Raw genomic sequence first — 17,786 nt, forward strand, 5'->3', positions numbered from 1 at the left:
ACACACACACACAGCTGAAAGAGTACATCCATTATTTATCAAAAGCCATCAAATGAAGGAGAAACGCCTCAGAGCAGGCAGACTAGACAAAGCCTGAAATACACACTTCTGCTCACCACCATAATGTTTATTATTAACTCGAATCCCGGCAGCTGTGTGCGGGTGCTTAATGAATGTGTTCTATTTACGCTTGTAATACATGCAGTTTTGAATAGGAGCTCTGTAATGCACATGCTTTGGGATTTCAACACAGACATACATAGCTATTTCAGCGTCACCGGCTTGCATCATGTGATGGTGTCTACACTGTGATAGCATCTGTTGTGTAGAGATCCATCTGTTGTGTGTGTGTGTGTGTGTGTGAACACGCATGTGGAGGATACCATCTCCCAGCATCCTTTGCAGTGCAGTTAACCTGTTATTCTTGCAGATAATGTAGATAAGAGGCTGTCCAGACCCTGACGATCACCTGACCTTTGACACTGAGGTCAAAGGGCCAAATCCCTCAGCATGACTCAGTGGGCTTTGCGGATCAGATTCCGCCACACGGTGTGCTCACAGCGTGCTCTTACAACAGAGCCGAAGCCTAAGTCTATACCATTATCTCAGAAATCATTATGATCAATAATCTACTCCCACCACAGTCTTTGACTCAACCACAGAGTAATTCAACTGGACCTCTACTGGGAAAACATCAGGGTAATGATAGAGCTCTATTATCTGCATTGTGGATGTGATATTGGTAAACAATCTTTTGCACAATTTAAAGATGAGTCAACACTCTGTTTAAAGAGCATCATATTGTTATGCCCTCTGAAACAGGGATGTAGCATTCAATAACATAATAACAGCCAATAATGTAATAATTTCTTCATTACTACGTTATTATGTTACATTATGGTTATTACGTTATTGGCTGCTACAAGGGATCATTAACACATCAGCATTTTCCATAAAATACATTATACTTCCTATCAATAACAATCCTCTAGTGTTGCTCTTGGACAGCATCATGAGTAATAATAATATAATTGTTTGAAATACAATATTAATACTACACTTGTCTGATGGGTGACACCTAAAATCACTTAAATCAAACATTGCTGAGATTCAGCTGCAGAAGCCAAGAACTCACCAGCTTACACCGAGAGATTGACATGGGCAGCATACATTCTAGTGAAGCTACTGCATAACTTGCAGTGCTTAATGTCATCTCAAACTGTTGGACAGAGGGGATGAGGGTGCAATTCATTCTCTGCTATGTTAGGAAACACATAAATGTGTCTATTCTGCGTCAGAAAACACAAAGATTGGATATGCTATTATACCTCACAGTATTAGCCTACCCTCTGAATGTCCTAGGACCAGATAAAAATAAACAACAGCAGACAGGTACGAGTTCTAACAGTAACAATCTGCACACAGAGCATGTGCATATGTCCAATGGAGTTACTTCCCTGTAGGTGGAAGGACACTTACATGAGTGCGGGTCATTCCCCTCGCAGGTCTCCCTTTGGAAAGCGAAAGTTAGCAGAGGAATGAAGGATCCCAGTAATGTAAACATGGAGGTTCCCAGACTGTATTGGGTCACACAGCGGAGCAATTGGGCTTCTGATGTTTACCTAAGACGCCAAGGATGAAGATGGCGTTTGATCTGAAGAACAAATAAACACTGGCTTACCGACCGCTAATGCTAAAAGCTAACCCTCCAGACTAAATGTGTTTGCTTCTCCCTGTTAATGCTTTAAGCTAACAAAAAAGACTGCCAATTAAGAGCAGGTGTCTCCTCTCCCTCTAAATGGAATGCATTGATGACCTGAAAGAACCATGCACTATTGCTAACACTACTACTACCACTACTACTACTGCTGCTGCTACTACTACTTTTAACTCTTGTGCTGCTCTAAATAGAGGGATCCTCATCTCTCTCAAAATGTACCTCCATTGATACACAGCTGATGGGATTCCAGTTTTATGGCCTCAATACTTAATATAGAGAGAGACGGTTCCAGGGTGGCGATAATATAGCCAGACACAACAGCTGTCTTCACAGCCAACATGTTAGAGATACTGAAGATACCTTCTGAAACTTCACATCTCTGCCACACACAGTACTTTCTAAGATTTAAATGATGGTGGTGTCACCATGTGTAAATAAGATGGAGGTTGTAAAAAACACCGGTGAGAGGCACCATCAGCTGTCCAGGCTGAGGGACAACTGTGTGAGCCTCCCCCTATAGAAGGCCTGAGTCACAACTATATTAAACCTTCCCTAGACTGGCTGTCTAGACGGCAGCAACAGTTCTGGCTTCTCTCTGAACCTGTAGTTTTTAATTAGACACTTGCACCACAACATGCTCTACAACAATAACTACAAGTGTGTTCAAAGACTCTTAGACTTCTGAAGGAACAACTGCTACATTTAAAGCAAAATCCTAATTATGATCAATTCCTTTGTGCTATACACCAATAGCATACTTTTTACAAGCATTACTCAAGAGGTGCAATAAAACTTAACTGAGCAAACTATAAACCGGTCCCCACTACATTGCTGGCAACAACATATCAACAAGTCAAGTCTCAACAATCAAAGACAAATCCTGGGGTTAGACAAGTTAGACTGCATACTGGCAATTAACTGAGTAATTTAACTTTTAACACACACATTTGAAACAGGTCATCCAGTGCCTCAGGATCAAGTGTAACTCTTTAAATACTTAACAGCCTTTATGACTGCATGAAGAATTCAAGTCAACTAGTAGGATCTGACCAGACCACTCAAGTGGGATTTTGAAATCCTGTCAACTTGACATCAAAAAAGACACATCACACATCCACCTCTGCATGAGCCCAACCCCAGTGATCTGTGATTAAAAGGCAATCTGAGCAGTTTCCTGTCTCCCCGATCTTTATTCGTCCCTCGGATCTCATTTATCTCCATGTAACTTCAATAGACTTCCATTGCAGTCGAGCCATTTAGGTTGATGACTCCCAGGGGGTCAAAAAGAGGCAGGGAGAGGATGGGAGATGGAATATGGAATATGGAATATGAAATAGGCTGTACAAGGGGGGGGGGGGGGGGGGGCTAAGGCGTGTTCTGCTAAATGGCCTTTTCAGCATTTCATCCACCTCATACAGTCCTGGATGACTCAGCATTTGTCTCTCAGCACCGGGTAGGGTTGGCTTATAGCGGCGAAGATGAGGAGTCACTCTAGACCAGTCTGGCTAGTCAAGAGGAAGGAAGTGAAACAGATCAGGCCCCACTAAGAGAGCCTGCCTCTGTATCTGCTATCCAAATGACAGAGCTAAATTACACAGGGGAGGGAGCGACAACATCCACGATAATTGAAGGATGTGACATGCAGTCGCCGAAAAAGGTTTCACAGGTTAATAATTGTACCTTGCACATTTGCAAATTGTTTTTACACCATCACTCACAAAACACACACACACACACAAACACATACACGCACACGCACACGCACACGCACACGCACACGCACACACACACACACAAGCACACACACACACACTAGTCATCTCTAAAGCTGACACTAATGGCGTGTAAAGGAATCTGAAGAATGAAGTGTACTGGACATGTTTGAATGCTGCAGGGACATTGCTGCAGGGTAATTTCAAAACATAGCAAAGCAAAGCTTAAGCACTTCGCTACATTTTTCACACCACATACTAAATCCAAAGTGCCTCTCACTGACCCTTTCTCCAATCGCTATGAGGCTACGCTACATTAGCATTTATGGGTCCACACTGGCACCCACAGACATCCACACTTCCCCCCGCCATCTGCTGCCAGGTAGCAACAGAATCGAGCTTGGAGGAGAACTGTGGCACACATGCCAGGCAATACACAGTGTGGGCTTGGGCCAAACATGCCACAACAAGAACGCACTTCCAGGCTGCCTCTTCACTTCACTCCCTGTGGGATGCTGCATCTATATATGTCAGTTCTGTCCATCATTTTTGATAGATCTCATGCTTCAATTTGTGTTGCACTGTGAAGAGCTTTGAAAGAGTGACCTAAAGATAATGACATCCCCCACACGGAAATGTGTCAACACTATTCCTTCTGGGTTCCTATCCCTATCCCTACTCCTATTTGCATTTGATAAAACAACTGAAGACAACTGATCAATATGAATCCACATAATAAGTGTAATGGTATTTAAACACTTTAGCAAATTGGAGTAAATAATTGAGTCCATTTGACAATATCAATGCTCTATCTTCAGCCTAATACCGGTATATTGAATGGCTTTGAAGTCTCCTTGAACATGCCTGAGGCTGCTACAACAGCTCCCACTAAGCAAGTCAAACTCACCCTACGTAAAAAAAGAAATAAATAAAAAACACAAAGCAAGTTAAAACATTAATGATCAGCACATTTGCCTAGCAACAGCGGGAAGCCACGGGCGTGGGAGGAGGAGACACTCTGAGACACTCCCTTGGATATCAAGAGTGTCTGTGGTGATTGAATTTATGGGAGAGAAGCAGCATCAGGCAGAAAAACATCCTGAAGGCTGCGTAAAAAATAATGAGGGACGGCTCGGTTAGGCAAGGCAGAAAATCCACGGCGTGCTCTACAGGGAGCATCAGTGGGATATGTATACCAACCTGTCAGAGATGCAGGCAGCTCTTAGCCTCAGCTGATGCCTGGACACTCAGTGCTGCATTAGAGTAATTAGTACCACTGTTAGCTATGCAGGTGTTATCTGTTTCTTTCTTTCTCTCACACTCCTCCCTGATCAAGCCCCTCTTCTCTTCATCTCTTGCTCTTGCCTCTCTATGTTCTCTCTCTCTCTCATGCTGTCTCCCCTTTATTGTTTACTTCTCCTACTATCTCTCTCCCACAGTCTCTCTCTCTCTCTCTCTCTCCCACAGTCTCTCTCTCTCTCTCTCTCTCTCTTTCTCCCACTCTCTTTTTCTCCCACTCTCTCTCTTTCGCTCTCTCTCTAATTCTTTCTCTCTCTCTCACTCTCTCTCCATCCCTCAGTCCCCCAGATCTCTCTTTAACACACTGCGGAGAGCAGAGAGAACCCAGGGGAGGAAAGCCCCGGAGAGTCGCTCACCGCGAGAAGCTGTAATGCAACAAACTAGATGAGCTGCGCTGAGGAGTTACGCAACCTGCTGTGCCGCCCGCTCTGCTTCTGAGAGGAACAGCTAGAGAGAGCATCATTTGCATTGCAAAGTCCTTAGTAATGGTGCAATGTGCACAAATGTTGTTAATGTTTACTAAAAGCATTAATGTTTATTTATTTTTTTTTTTTTGTCAAATTTCCATTGAGGTGACAATATTTTAGTGTCAGATCACATCATGCATCCCCTTTTTCTCCATAACTCTCCATGATTGTTTTGTTTACTGTAATTTAATTTGCCCTACACGCGCGCACACACACACACACACACACACATACACACACACACACATACACACATACACACTGCTTAGCTGCATTGATTCTGCTACATAATGGCTAAGATGCAAGCTTATGTGAGGAAGTGACTAGTAAGCTGTGTAACAGACTCTAATCCTGATACAATGGTGCAACTGGGTCGATGGAGCAGAGAGAGTTGTATGGGAAGAGAGGATTGGGAGGGAGGCCTGGCTAAAAATCACTCCACTGCATACTCCGAGGAAGAACAAAAAACTGAACTTTCAATCAACCTGGTTATTAAAGCAGAAATAAAACATATTTTATTATCTTGAAAATGAAGACAAGGTTAACTGTGGTCAAACTAATTCATTCTTTTATTCATTGTCGTCAATAAGATGCTAATTTTAACAGGGTCAGAATATTGTGGCTAACAGGTGGAACAGTATCCTGTGACAAATTCACACAGCACAGCATAGACAAGTTGACAGGAGGCTGACAAGGTAAGACTCACGATTGGTTGATCGGCAAGGGTCGCTGTGGGTGCTGTCGCTGGATTGGTTGCTGGACACAGACGACACGCTGGCACTGCGGACGAAGCCAATGGCAGCCAGGCGGGCGGGGGGCAGGTGGGCGAAGCCAGGGGGACACAGGCCAGACTGGCCCGGCTTGGGCAGCAGGGTCTTGGGCCCACCCTCCAGAGCTAGCAGCTTCTTCTGGTCGACTGAAGAAGAGAAGAGCATTAAACAGACAAAACCACTATAGAGTTATGTCCTCGCAATGCAACACAGGAGACTAAACAGTTGCCAAGAGTAGAAACGATCATTGGTAATTTTTTAAATGTTATTCCGTTTATTTGATGCACATATATTATTATTGGGAATATGTTACATGAAAGAGTCCTTTGCTTTCATTTCTCTGGTAGAAGTGCTTTGAATGTAGAATATGATATAGGTAGATTTAGAAGCCCATATAGCTATGGAATATGGTTATTCCCTTTCTAGATGCCCAAATCTCTGTTTGCACAATGGCTGTCCAGCTGTAGTCAAATTAGCATATTCAATTTTGCCTCACGACTAGCTAAAAATAACCAGTATCAAACTGAATTATACCCATTCATTCTAATGAACGTATAGGAGTAGAAATTATACACAATTATACACAAGTGTTGAGAGAGCACTTACCATTGTAAAGCCAGCAGTCTATATTTTTTATTCCATTACAAAAAGATGTAAAAGCTATTTGTGTGAATGGGCTTTATATCCAAGGGAGAGGCCACCGCTAGGTTAGTATGTGTTAAAGCTGAAGTGTCGTTGCCATGCCACTGTAACACATACCCTAAGGTGAAATACAGTAGGTGCCCACTGTTTCCTTGCCAAACCAATCTACTTCACACCCGGAGGCAACCGAAAGAACATGGAGCGTGCGTATGGACAAGTCTTTGTGGCAATAGGCATAAGCTATACAACACACAGGAGACTCTATGTGCACACACGTACGTACACACACATGCACACACACACATGCATGCCACATACGCACACACACACGCGCACACACACACACACACACACACACACACACACACACACACACACACACCCACACCCACATGTTCACACACACACACACACACGCACACACACACACACACACACACACACGCTCACACACACACGCACGCACGCACGCACGCACGCACGCACGCACGCACGCACGCACGCACGCACGCACGCACGCACGCACGCACGCACGCACGCACGCACGCACGCACGCACGCACACACACACACACACACACACACAAACACACAGAGAACACACACAGTCTCAAGCAATTTGTCAAGTGGATTGAGGTGTCAGTAAATGGCACATCTAAAGCACTGATTGGATTCTCCCTTTTTCACACTGCCTTCTCTGATCTGTATGACTTGGTGTCCCTCAATCCTCCATCCCCACAGCTTATTGGGTCATTAACGAAGGTGTAGAGACACTGTCGTGATCACCACCGTGAGACGTGCTCTCCCTCACCTCCGGCTCCAGGGTGATTCATACTCAATTTAGAAATCATCTGCTCATAGCGTCTGTTTTCTCTGCGGCAGAAGCACCAGTCATGTTTTGCTACTCGCTCACAGCATGATGGGTAATGGATGGAGGTATGAGACCTAAGGGTTGCCACATTCCAATATCTGAATCTCTCAGTAGAGACCATGTTACAGTAATGTTGAAGCAAGAGTGGGAGATTCATTCACCAACTGGTGTATGAATGAAATTTGGAATTTGAATTTGATTTTTAGAATTAATAGTATTATAAATTTACTATTAATCAGTTCATTAGGAAGAATCCCCTACCTACAAACATACACACACATATACACACACACATACACACACAGCATCAGCTTTATGAAACCAGGATGTATGGTTGACCCATTTTTTCTGTCAAGGTGATGAGAGCTTTTGCCTTCATGAAGGCTCTCTGTGACAGACATATTAATATTGATGCAGCGACCCAAGGGGAGGATTCAACACAAAGTTCAGAGGGAAAATACTAGAGCTCTGAAGTTGTCACATGCTTAGGTAGTTTACACATCAAAGAAACTACGTGGCAAAAGTCAAGCCTTATACATATGCATCAGTTTAAATAATTCTGGTTCATAACCTAATATCTGGCTGCTGCTGTGTGAGTCTGCCCTCCAGTCTAATAACAGGAAGGAAATGGTGTCAGTGGAGGCTGTGGAGATGGAGTGGAGAGTATTCAAACGTTTGGTGGTTACATAACCAATAGCGTCTCAAAGAGCTCCAGGAAATTAGCACATAAACAAGCCCGCTTGAAACATTCAGAACTAAGACACTGTGCAACAGCATAAACTGCATATATAGATATACTGTAAGTTATAAGGTATGGTTTTAGATGTTTTTAACAGTTCCAGTCCTTATGAACCATTTCCAGTCCATATAGAGCATATTATGAGCTATTTTCCCCCATGTCTTTCTAATGTTTTTTTTTTTTAAATATACAAGACACACTAGCCTAATAACGTTAGGCAGCTTACACAGTAGCAGATCAGTGTGCTGGAAGAAACAAAGTAAACACGTCAACAGCAGTGAATGGGAAAGCATGTCATCATTCCCTTGGGCAATGAAGTGGGCCAACCGTGCTGCAGCGGCTGTGTTCACAAACCTGTGGGGTCCTGGTAGTGGTGGGTGGGTGGGCCGCCAGGGGCGGGCTGGCTGAAGCTCAGAGACGACCTCTGACCTGCCATCATCATCCTGTTTTTAGCAGCGGGCTGCCTGGCAACGGCACCCAGGCCCAACTGTGGCCGGAGGGCTCGGGGAGAGCGGTAGACACCGGCCACGTCCCCGGCTCCGGGAGGAGGGCCTGGGGTTCCACCTGTCGCCCGGCTCATCTGTGCGTGGATCAAACAATCACATCATTTTAGTATCACTGCGGAAACAAGCTGTTCAAAATACATATATGCCAACGAAAACAATTAGCATGAATGTACCGGTAAAGATATTTAATTAGAGTACACCAATAAGATGGAAGAGGGGTACAGATCCCAGGGTTTAAGGCTATTATCATTCTGCTTAAGTGATATCTGTTTTATGGAAGGTTTATGCAAAATGAAGACGAAGCAGCCAGAAGCATTCAGAAAATCATGATTCCACATACAGTAAATATCCCTCACCGTCTTTTTTTGCCGGCCCTATCAGTGTAACATCTTGCTGTATCATGAGAGATGAGAGACGTAATTAAAAAGATATGAAAAGTGAAGCGGCTTCCGTCAGGGGATCTAGGTTCTCACCTCATGCATGTACCTCTCGGGCAGCTCTCCATGAAAGCTCTCTGATTTGCCGGTCAGCTTATGGGGGACAGTGTAGCTGGGAGGTCGGATCCCTGACACCACCAAGCCTGGGCCGAAATAGCCCGTCTTCTGCATCTCCTGCTTGTATTTGTCATAAAGCAAGTTGGAGGAACTGAGGATGGTGGATGTCTTCACCCCTGTTGCCTTGGGTTCTTTCGCAGTTGGGGGACTGGCGTAAGGGGTCAGCCTTGGGGGTAAGGTGGACACTTCATACGGGCCTTCGGTCACTGGCGGTTTCACTTGAGGGCTCTTCCTCACATACGTGATGATCTTGGGGCGGACGTTCTTCGGTTTTTGGGGTGGGGACGTGTTTTTGGTGCCGGGCTTGATTTCGGGCTGTGGGTGTAGAACAGCCTTGGGGATAGCGGTGCTGACCCCGACCTTGGAGGGGGGCTTGATGCCGCTGGCGACCCTCTGTGGAGAATCGCTGCGCTCCTGGCTGGCGGCCCTGGTGCTGGTGGTTTTAGCAGGAGAGGAAAGCGGCCTTCTTTTTGGGGACCACGTGGTCTTGGGTGACGGTGGTGTGGCGGGTCTGGAGGGACTCCCCCAGGGTTTCCTCTTGTCCAGGCTGGACGGACTCGCACTGCGAGCTCTCTCGAAGGACGCCTGTTTTTTAATCAGGGGGGTGGGAGACACGCACTGGCAGGACAAACTCTTTGCAATCGGTTTGGGTGGGATGACATTCACATCGGAGGCTTCATCACTCTTAGCTGGTTTACCATTCACATTATGAGTTGGAGTAGCTGCCACCTGCCTTGTTGTACTTGTCTTTTTTGTGGAAGGGACTAGCTTGGGATGGGCAGGATGCTGCTCAAGTGAATGTGTACCATCGGAGGTCATTAGCTTAGTGGGCTGGGGTTGGCTACAGCTGGTTTTTGCATCAGTGGGCTGGTGGTCATCGTTCAGCTGCTCTCCTAGGCTCTGCTCGGCATCTGTGAGTTTGATGTGCTCCCATTTGGTATTTGTGACGTTCCTGTTGCTTTCACCGACGCCATTCGTGAGCAGACCTGAGCACTCCTCAGGAGAGCTTTGACCTGGTTCTTTCTCTTGTGCTTCTAGGATGGGCTCCTCAGGCAGAACTGTGGAGTTAAGATTCAGGTCGACCCCTGACAGGTGTGTTGTGCTTTCGGCTGTGGGAGCCGCGGCCCTTTGAGATCCACGACCCCTCTCTGAGATGGTGGAGCAGGACTGAGAGGCGAGGGTCAGGTCCTCTGACAGAGTCCTGTACGGCCCAGAAGGAATGTGGCAGGACTCGGTGGCCTGCGATCGGCCTGCGTTGTCCAGGGCACTGGCCAGACTGCCTCCGAGGCTGGACACAGACGAGAAGCACGAGACGAAAATGTCCGTTTCCGAGCTCACCTCATTCCTGTTGCCCCCTTTGCTTGGAGACGCCTGAGATGTCATCTCTGGCTCCTTAAAAACATGCTGCGCACCTTTCGCCGCCTCCTCTTTACTGGACGTGCTAGCGTTAGCTTCATTGGGACCAGACTTGGACAGAGAACCTGTCTCAGCCACTCCATCTGTAGTGAAAGCCTCATCATCCTCCTCCGCGAGGTACGCCTCCAGCTCCTGGCATTCCAGCATCTCAAACTCTGCTAACTCCGGGTCATCAAACTGGGAGTCCGTCCCCCAGATAATGACCTTGTCCTGCTCCTCAGTCTGAGACAGCAAGGGGGAGAAGCCCTCCACCTCTCCCGTCCTCTCCTCATCCGCCTGAATCCTGTTGGCGTTGGCGTCCCCATTATCAGAGGATACTTCTTCCTGCCGGTTATTGTTGCTGACCTCACCTGCACTGTCCTGTGTGTTCGATTCAAGCTGATTGACAGAGTTGTCCTTCAAACTCATGTTCTTGGGTCACTTTTTTTTCAAGCATTCAAAGACAAAGCTTGCCTCGCCAGGAAATCCATTATGAGCTTGCTGGTGCTCACTTGGGGTCGGATGCTTCACCTTTGCAGAGTCAGTTTGAAACAGGTGTTTCATGGATTTTGATTGATGAGTGCTTTCTCTGGGTACATGGTGTCGGTGATCCCTTACCTGTTCAAAGTTACAAAACAAACAATTAGTTCCATTGTCTTTCAAACGAACACACACTGAATCATAAACTTCTACAACAATGTTAGCCCCACAAGTGGCTTGTGAAGCATGGACTTAAATCCATAACAAAGGATGAGGAGACACACTTAATGCAGTAGTTAGTGTTAGTAGTGGACAGGTAGTGTTTATGCAGCATAATCTAACTGTAGAAGATAGAGCATAGCACAGATCCCTACAAACTCCCCCTAGCAACAAGAACACGAGTGCCACACTGGCTCGTCAGTGGACTGTTCCCCAAGGAAATGACAAACAGAAATGCAGAACTATGTCAGAGTATTCTGAAAAAGAAAATAAGGGAAGACCACACTGGTTTTTTGAGTGAATGTATTACACCATTGCCCACACAAACCCTCACAAAAAACACAATTATTTTATCTTCAAAGGGCCTCATCCCTTTCATAACTCAATTTTGGGGAAGGGCGGTAATCAAAGAAACCTACGCTACAAGACGACACACCAAAAGAGGAATATGATTTTGACAGAAATAAATCTTCACGGCAGCATAAAAGAAAAGATGATCTCAGAAGAGACCTGTTTCATAACACAAAACAAAAGCCCTTCAAATGTATTCCCCAGAGAAAGAAAGCAAAACTGTTGCGTTTATACTCAATGCTTCAACTCAATATATCACTTTTGCAGTCGTATAACTTCCACATTACATCATTATTGCAAAAAAGAGTCAATAAAGTATAATATGCATAATAAATAGTTAATATGTGTAGTTTGCTATAGACAGCATAATAAAATGGATAATCCTTCTGACATGACTAAACAATGTTCACTATGTAATTGGTTGGCCATTCCAAAAATAAAGATCCAATGCAATATCAAGACCTACTTTGCTTCCTACATGAGATGGAGAAAAGCAAACACGAGTTCAGTTTGTTCCATTTAATGATCTTGAAATACAGTATGAGTCTCTGGGTCAACTGACACACACACACACACACACACACACACACACACACACACACACACAGTCACTCACTTACTCATTGTTATAGTCCTCTACAATAAAGCCTAGCGGATTATCTTTTCAACATTTTCCTCAAAGCTTTTTGATCTAACATTAAAATGTCAGATTCATACAGCCCACATTTTAGCCCTACTCCAAGACACAATGCATTTCATCTCAGAAATGAGATACAGTATGATATCAGCATGGCGCTGGATTCAGAAGGGATTCTCTGGATTTTCACCGGATGCCAGTCATCACAAACAGCAGGCACACGTAGCTGGCCAGTCGCCATCAGATAGGGTGGGCACAGCCTGCCCGCCTGTCTCTGGGCTTTGAGTGGGTGAGCAACGGCCTCAGGAGTGTCATCACCGTAACCGTCCAGTTACTGTGGAGAGAAAGGAGGAAACCGGCTCACCTGGGTTTGGCTGGCTAATATCCATAGCTGCATCAAAATGGATAAAACCAGCAAGAGACAGGCTTAGAATCGGGTTTACAAAACAAAGCCAATTCATCTCAGGTGAAGTCCGAGCAGAGGTTGGTTCCATTACAACAATGCACAACACATGTTTGGAGGATCACCGCTAAAAGAGTTTCAATCATGAGTTCGAATCATGCACAGGCTATGACGAATGCTCTGTAATAGAGCGTGTCAGTCATCGCATCACAGTGGCCATGACTAACTGTCTGTCGAGTAGGCACGTCAGTCACATGTAGTATGCCTGTCACCATGGAGTCTCCATGGAGTCAAAAGAATCACTGTCAGATGCACTATAGACTGTGCCCAGTGCCTTCTAAATAGACCACAGATACACCTTATCTACCACATTCACTTTCATGAATTTGAAATTAAATCAAGATAAGTATGGATATCCAAGCATCGTCAGCCAAAAATTGTATGGGGGGGGCACTGACAAATCCTATGTTCTTTAAAAGGAAGCATGGTTTCAGGGGCTTTTAAAGCACCATGGCTTTATCTGTATTCATAATTCATGACTTTATGTGCATAACACTTTCTACACTATTTTATTGTTTGGTTTTTGAACAGACCTCTATATCATGATGATCCATGTTTTCAATCCTAATAAAACGGTTCTGAAAGATTAACATGTGGCAAACAGACAGAAATGTCTTCCAACTTGCCAGTTAGTGGTTTCACTTATATTACAAATACACAAATAGTATCACAGACAGATTGAAGGCCATCTCTAATTGCGCCGAAGGATAAAGATCCTCTGTGATGTTGACAAGGAGAGGGACTGAGGGCACTTCCAAAAAATCATGAAAGCAGCAGCCGGCGAGGCACATCCCTGATGCTCTGCAGCACTCATATCCCATTCAGCCCAAAGAATCTTCCAATTGACCTACTTATAAAAGGAGCTCATTGGTCCCACTGAACATGCTCAGTCCTCGAGAAAAGCTACTTCTGCAGCATCTGGATACTTCCCCCTGTATCGTACAATGTAATTGATTGCAGATTTACATGAATACCTCTTTGATTATTAAGTAATGGACGGTATATTCTTTCTTTTTTTACATTAGCTATCAGTGATTCTTGATTACGTCATAGCAGACTGGTGTTCAGACTTTATTCCCATTGATTACTTCAGCCAATGGATTAGTTGAGCTGTTGAGAGATGACTGTGAGAAAGATCTGTAATAAGTGATATTGAATTGCTTTGTAAACTGTCTTGCTCCATTTCAGGCATCTGGCAAATATATTTGATGTAGTCATCAGCTGCTGGTAGCAGTCTTGAAGGTAAACACAGGCAGTTAATTAGATTGAACATACAACAGCCTACCACACAAATGAAAAATTCCTTTCACTATTAAGACTCTTAAACAGACTTCAGTTTCTTTTCCGTGTATAAACTCAGAATCAGTTGAACGAATGCCCACTCACTTACTTTCTTTTAGGTTACACACACACACACACACACACACACCCACACACAAACACACACACAGCAGTGGGCCTACCACACAAATGAAAAATTCCTTTCACTGTTAAGACTCTTAAACAGAATCTTTTCCGTGTATAAACTAAGACATCAGACATCAGTTGAACGAATGTCCACTCACTTTCTTTTAGGTTACACACACACACACACACACACACACACACACACCCAGGGGAGTAGAGCACAGCAATATCTGAACAGGCATAACCTGAACCTCTGCATCAAGAGCTACACTGATAGATCAATTAATCATGCCTAGGTGACAGTCCTGGCCACATCCTGGGACCAGCTCACAGTCGATTCTCATGCAGTGTCACGAACACGTAGCATTGCGGTAGGAGAGGCAATCCATCAGCGGCTCGTCTCGACCGAGGGCATCTCGAGTCTTTGATGCATCCCGCCCACTTGCCAGAACATGAGTGGACTTTTTGCCAGCAGATTTATGTGCACGACAGGGGAACACAAGCACACCAATTTGTCAGCAACATGTATACTATTTGGATAAAGATCAAAAGGCTAAAGAACCTGTGAACCGGCAGATGAAGCATTTGTTGATATTCAGCATGCCAGTTAGGAGACAGGCTGACTTTCCAATACACCACAATTCTCTGGGAGCACAATTCAGAGCCAGCAGACATCTAACATTCATTACAGGCAGTCAGAGGAAAAAGGCACAATTTAAAATGGAGGTGCTTTAACGGGGTTAGAGGCTCGACGCAGCGGCCTGATCGAGAGAAATGACATTCTCCCTGGTCCAATTGGTAACCTGCAGTGGCTGAACTGGGTGTGTGTGTTGATTTGTTTGGGGGGAGGGGGGGGGGGTGACGGATGCATTTGGATACTCTCAAGTCAGCCTCTGCTGCTGATTAACAACAAATAGGGGCTGATTGCTCTTGCATGCACTCACAAATACACACACACACACTCTCTCTATCTCTCTCTCTCTCTCTCACACACACATTGACACATAGACACCCACACACACACACATTGACACATAGACACCAACACACTGCACTTATAAACATGCACACATGCTGGCAAACACACTCAAAGACACATTTGATGTCCATTGTCCAAGCTATTTTCTCTTAATCGAAGCGAAACATTTCTAGTCTATCAGGTCATACAACACAGCCTCCCCCTGGCAGTCTGCTAAATGTAAATAACATCCATCTTTCCATTAAAAGCCTCCCCGTCATCAGGACTTTTCAGCTGGAGGTGAGCACACACTCAGCAGTAAAATGGGTTCACACTGGGCACACCATATTCAGCAGAACTCAGCTCAGGCCCGGGGGCAGGATCAGGCCTGCTCTCTGAGCTAGTCTCCCCCCACAGAGCACACACACTGTCCTGCATGCTTTTGCAATGGGTAATTACACCTCCACCTTATCCAGGTCATAGGAGTATACATTTGAAGTATTTAAGTAAGTTTGTCTTTACTCGGTTTCTGTTGCTATGGATCCAACAACTATTGGACAACCCAGTCTCAATCTGTGCACCTCATACAGATATATTTACAACATGTAAGTGCATCTTCCCCTCCTCTCTGCCCCCGCCCCGTCCTCCTAATCTTCCTCCTCCTCCATCCCATCCATCAACTGCTCATCCCAGCCAAGGTCAAGGGGGAGGTCTGGGCATCGGTCCTCATTCCAGATGCCATCTCCCTGCTAAAGACCACCAAGTGTATCCTTGACTGACCTCTTTCTGGCCCATCAATAAAACATCTTCAGAGCCACTATGGAGCCATTATGGTAGAGGCAGGGTCTGTGTCTATGAAATGGCATTGCATTTCAATCTGACTATAGGCCTACCATTCAACACTCACACGCATTAGTCCTCCAAACCAGCATTCCTGAAGTGCTTGATTGCGTTTTTTTTCCAAACAATTCCTATTCAAATCTCATTTCAGACACCTGCGTCTTGGTTCCCTATGTGTGTCCTTTGTGTATGCCGTCTATTTTGCATCTCCTCATTTTCCATGCCTCCACTTTCTCTCCCTTCGTTTCTTTTCTGAGCCTTTCTTAATTGCATTTCTTTCCTTGTCAGCCTCAGGTAGATAGTTCCTCTCTCTGCTCAAGGTTTCATCAGGTTAAAAAAGTTCAACATTTACCTCGCCATCATCACCCATGTGCTTTCTGCGGACACTGAAAGCACAAAAGACTAGAACTCACAGTTTAATGGCTTTGGACAAAAATAGATCAATTCAGAGATAATTTCAGTGTCTCACCATCACTGCAAAATGTTATGTCCACAAAAATATTTGTATGAAAAATACCTTAATTCTCATTTAATTATATATATATTTTTTTATCCATTTTTATGGTTTAATGCACACTGAAATAAAAGCCAGAACTACAGCCATAGCAGTGTAGTTGGGTAAAGCACTGGGGGAGATAGAAACAGTAAAGTGCACTTGATGTACAGCCCTGTGCAGTAAGGACCTTATACAATACATCTATTTTTATTTTGCTGTAATGACTTCACTTCCTCCTTAGGGGAGCTACTCAGACACTTTACAGCTGTCAGTTTCTCCCGGGCCTTCACACCCACTTCAGCCTGGGCGACTGACCCCCTCTCCTCACACATGTCCTCTCACCACTCCTCTCCTCGTATAAATCACACTCACTCGCTCTCGTCCCCAGGGCACACTTCCCAAGACTGGAGAGTAACTTCTGATAACCCAGCTGTGGCTTTGCACCTCTGCACTGTATAGAGAGGTGCGAGACGGACCACCAAGGAGCTCTCGGCTCTTCCTTATCATGTCAGATAACACATGTAAAGACTTCAGTCTATTTATATGGATGCATTTTTGAAATGACCCTGTCCTGTCAAAATATAACACCTTGTGGATCTACCTCACATGGGCATGTCTACATCAAAGACACAAACGTCACTATGCAAAACATGCCTGCATGGAGAGAGGTCAAAAAAAGGGCGATAGATCTAAAGATGACGGTCACACAGACGGGGCATCGTCATGGGCACTGGGCTTGTTTTCGACCTTCATTTTTACCAGGAACTTTGTAATGATTTGCTGACAGGACACTTACACCAGCTCATCTCATGGGCATCACACACACACACGCACACACACAGACACACACACACACACACACACATATACACACACAGAGTATTGACCTCATTGCTCTCACTTGCAGGAGTACTTGGAAACAGGGCTTTAGATATATGTGCGACAAAGCCTTAGAACACAGACCGTACTGGCCCTGCAGGATGCCAGCCAAGTGACACAAGTGCCACCTCAGCACTGCCTCAACACCGCGCTGGCTAATCAATCAGAACTCAGTTAACAGACCCTGCCCATCCCACGGCCCCCATCCTCCGTGCAATCTCTGGGCATGACAGCATACAAGATTATGTTACACAACATACATCTCTGTCTCTCTCGCTATTATTTTGAATTTCCCCTTGGGGATCAATAAAGTATCTATCTATCTATCTATCTATCTATCTATCTATCTATCTATTCTCTGCTTGCTTTATTTCTTTTCACC

The 17,786-nt window shown here is 44.9% G+C and overlaps 1 long non-coding RNA gene across 1 annotated transcript in view; it reads right to left on the reverse strand.

Annotated features, from left to right (window-relative positions):
• LOC143121147 (uncharacterized) overlaps nt 1–6,111 on the reverse strand; it is an 11,611-nt gene extending 5,500 nt beyond the window's left edge. The window contains exon 1 of the long non-coding RNA XR_012986419.1: nt 5,905–6,111. This is a non-coding gene — a long non-coding RNA (uncharacterized LOC143121147). The remainder of the gene's footprint in view (nt 1–5,904) is intronic.
• Nucleotides 6,112–17,786: the final 11,675 nt, after the last annotated feature.

Source organism: Alosa pseudoharengus, unplaced genomic scaffold (genome assembly GCF_046254945.1).
Source record: "Alosa pseudoharengus isolate Yale_2024_CS ecotype anadromous, Long Island Sound unplaced genomic scaffold, YU_APseudo_1.1 YU_APseudo_1.1_scf_13, whole genome shotgun sequence".
NCBI classification, from domain to species: Eukaryota; Metazoa; Chordata; class Actinopteri; order Clupeiformes; family Clupeidae; genus Alosa; species Alosa pseudoharengus.